The 4,363-nt window shown below is 43.1% G+C and overlaps 1 protein-coding gene across 1 annotated transcript in view; it reads left to right on the top strand.

Annotated features, from left to right (window-relative positions):
* The window catches only part of lrrc39 (leucine rich repeat containing 39), a 20,091-nt gene that overhangs the window by 7,202 nt on the left and 8,526 nt on the right, over positions 1–4,363 (top strand). The gene's annotated exons all lie outside the window — the stretch shown is intronic.

The raw sequence follows: 4,363 nt of genomic DNA, 5'->3' as shown, positions 1-4,363 counted from the left end.
CACACACACACACACACACACACACACACACACACACACACACACACACACACACACACACACACACAGTCCCAGCATCAGAGCATTAGCATCAGAGTTAGCATGTTAGCAGGTAACTCTGTCTCTGTCATTTCATTACGTTAGCATTAGCATCAAAACTAGCATGAGGGCAGTTGAAGTTAAGTTCACAGCAGCTAACCGGCTAAGCTAACGGACGGGCTAACCGGGTGACGGCGTCATGACATCACTCGGACGTACGTCAGAGTCACAAACCAACAGACAACCAGAGTAAAACGGGACATTTTGTCATAAAGTTGATGTTTTTCTCACCAGCCGTCTGAGCACAGTGAAGGAGCCTCTGGTCACCGCCGCCATCTTTCACCTCTGCTACTGACGTCACAGCCGCACGCCCTTCCCAGCAGCCAATCAGCGCTCAGCATTCCGGTTCTCCTTCATCTTGTCAGTCTAGACGCTGCTGAGCGTGTTTCTGCCCCCACAGGCCAGGGTCTGAACTACAGCCTTAACAATATTATCAATGGTTGTTATTAACATTTCATTATCAGCATGTAGCATGCAGGAATCATGCAGACACACACACACACACACACACACACACACACACATACATTAATATACACAGACATATACACACACACACACACACACACACACACATACACATACATTAATATACACAGACATACACACACACACACACACACATACATTAATATACACGGACAAACACACACACACACACACACACACACATGCAGAAATATACACACAGACACGCACACACACATGCATAGACACACACACATAAACACACACACACACACACACATATACACAGACAAACACACACACGCACACACACACACACATACATTAACATACACAGACAAACACACACACACACACACACATACTGTATATACAGTGGTGTGAAAAAGTGTTTGCCCCCTTCCTCATTTCCTGTTCCTTTGCATGTTTGTCACACTTAAGTGTTTCAGAACATCAAACCAATTTAAACAATAGTCAAGGACAACACAAGTAAACACAAAATGCAATTTGTAAATGAAGGTGTTTATTATTAAAGGTGAAAACAAATCCAGACCATCATGGCCCTGTGTGAAAAAGTGTGCCAAACATAATGAGCCACATGAAGAGACAGGAGCATATGTCAGCAACAGCTGAGAAGATCTGGGTCTGTGGTGAACCGGTCTAGGGGTCCCTGCCTGGTGTAGGGACCAGGTCCAGGGGTCCCTGGTGTAGGGACCAGGTCCAGGGGTCCCTGCCTGGTGTAGGGACCAGGTCCAGGGGTCCCTGGTGTAGGGACCAGGGACCCAAAGTTAAATTAATATTGAGGGATTAACTAAGACCACTGAAATTCTAAAGAATAAGAACCATTGAGTTACATAGATTTTTATCCTTTAACCTTTGTGCCGAGGTTCAGTCATGTTGGGCCCTAGTTAGTAACTAGGTTAGTAGCTGTGCCCCACTTACTGGGTTTACTTTTTGGGAAAATAAAGACTATTTGTTCATTTTATAAAACATCAAATTAATTATTTACAGTTTCATTTAGAGATGCAACGAGTTTAGAGAAGCACAGTAGTGGCCCAACGTTGCAGTACAGTATATATAGTATAGTATATTGTATATATAGTATAGTATATATAGTACAGTATATATAGTATAGTATAGCTCAGATGTGTTTCATCAGATTTTTGCTCATATTTACAACTTTCAATATTTGCACATTCAAAAAATAACTCCTCCCATCTCTGTTGTCCGAGATTTGGAGAGTTGTAATATAGTCTGCTGTGCATGTCATTGCTCCGCTGATATGGGGGATCTCATTCAGACCGTCTGACAGACACAGAGGCCCATTTGGGTCTCTGGTCTCTGACAGAGTTGAGAGGAGTCTGTACGCTGCTCTTCATCTGAGGTCTGCACGGATGCAACGCGTCACTGCCCCCCCACAGCAGAGCAAGTCCACTAACATGAACTGAAGCTGCTCCACTACCAGCCGCGCTGTTCACCTCTATCTTTACAGAGAGAGAGGACAGGAAGCGACGGACGGTCTGTGATACTCAGAGCTCAGACCTGGAGCCAGGGAAGTGCACCTGGGATGGATCGTAAAAACAATGTTCTCAGTTTGCGACATTTCGAAACTTCCACAGTCAGGGAGCGCTCTTGAACTCCCTCGTAGTCTCTGAAAGCACTATAGTCGATCACAAGTGGCTCAACAGGTAGATCTATAGATATATAGATCTATATCTATAGATCTATAGATATATAGATATATAGATCTATAGATATATATCTATAGATCTATAGATAAACTCATCTTTCAGAAATCTGACCGACCGGGTTGACACTTCAGCGTGAGAAATCGGGGGTGTGGCGTGTGAGCGTGTAAAACCAGTCAATTGCGTGTGTCTCACGGCCAATGCGTGAGAGTTGGCAGCCCTGCACACACACATAAACACACACACACACACACAGATATTACAGATACACATACACACAGACCCCCCGAATAATGTGTGAGTCTCTGTGGTTTTAGACCTGTGTAGAGTTTCCTCTGATGACGAGATAACTATATTATTTATATTACTATAATGTACCGTGTGTCCATTTTTTGCTACTGCAGCAAAATGAATCGCCCCTTGGGGACAAATAAAGGTTTTTGAACTTGAACTTGAACTAACTACAATTCAATTTTCAATTCAATTTTATTTATAGTATCAAATCACAACAAGAGTTATCTGGAGACCCTTTACAGATAAACCAGGTCTAGACCAGATAGAGGAGGTCTAGACCAGATAGAGTAGGTCTAAGAGGCAGGGTGATGGTTTAGATGAAGACTAGTCGGGATGGGGTCTAAGAGGCAGGTTGATGGTTTAGATGAAGACTAGTCGGGATGGGGTCTAAGAGGCAGGGTGATGGTTTAGATGAAGACTAGTCGGGATGGGGTCTAAGAGGCAGGTCGATGGTTTAGATGAAGACTAGTCGGGATGGGGTCTAAGAGGCAGGGTGATGGTTTAGATGAAGCCTAGTCGGGATGGGGTCTAAGAGGCAGGTCGATGGTTTAGCCTCCTGTTTCATCTGAAGCTTTCCTGATATGTTCAGCATGTCCATGTCTCTGTTCACATGTCAATATGTTTCTAAAAATAAAAAAAACGCAGGAAGGAGAAGGTCCAAACCTTTGGTCTGTACTGCGTGTATATACATATATATACATATATATATATATATATATATATATATATATATATATATATATATATATATATATATATATATATACACACACATATACACACATATCACATCACACATATGCACACATACACACACATACACACACATATACACACACATATCACATCACACATATACACACATATATCAAATCAAACATATACACACATATATCACACACATACACACATGTACACACATGTCAAATATGTACACATATATAAACACATTTCACATATATCACAAATGTACACACATATATACACATATACCTAAGAATAAAAAATTAAATTCCCATGCAGTGACCGTGATAGGGTGAGATACTGGGGTAGACTGTGTGTGATGATGACCAACCAACCAATCACAGACAGCTACAACGTCTCTGAAATGATTCCCATCTTCTGTTATGTTTGTAATGAGAAAACTTTATTATTTCATAGATTTAACTATTTCACAGTTCTGTCCTAAACTGTTTCATTCTGAGCATGCGCAAATAACATCTGCACTCGCCTCGGCCAGAGCCGGTCTGACTCGACTCTCATCGGGTATGACACATTTGACGTAAACAGTTAATCTGAGCATGCGCGACTTGGGCAGTGACAACGCCATTGGTCAGCATCGCTCCGGCGACGCTTCCTATTGGCTGGTTGCTTCGCCCCGCCAGTTGGATGTAGAAACAGCGCCATTATCAAAACGCGTTCATCTTGTTGATCTTTTCGGACTGTTTACCGATACACTTTAACGAATAGAGTCAGGTAAACGGAGGTCAAATCAACGTTTGTGACGTTATTAGTCGTTTAGTTACCGTCCGGATGACTCCAGCTTCGTCGTATGTGAAGCTAACGAAGCTAACGCAGGGAGCTAACGGGGCTAACTTTAGCAGTTAGCCGGCCTCTCGAGCCGCGGTGTTTCCTGCGTTAAGTAACCGTTGATAGAGCCGTTCTGTCGGCCACAGCAGGGATGAGTTGCCCGGTGAACCTCCAGGATCTCCCGTCCGGAGTCTTTGAAACGGTTTTTACTCCAGAAAACACGAGAGCAAGGTGAGTTATTGCCGTGTGTGTGTGTGTGTGTGTGTGTGTGTGTGTGTGTGTGT

This window comes from Etheostoma cragini, chromosome 9 (assembly GCF_013103735.1).
Source record: "Etheostoma cragini isolate CJK2018 chromosome 9, CSU_Ecrag_1.0, whole genome shotgun sequence".
NCBI classification, from domain to species: domain Eukaryota; kingdom Metazoa; phylum Chordata; class Actinopteri; order Perciformes; family Percidae; genus Etheostoma; species Etheostoma cragini.
Note: the sequence above shows the minus strand (reverse complement) of the source record. Positions and strands in the feature narration are given on the sequence as shown.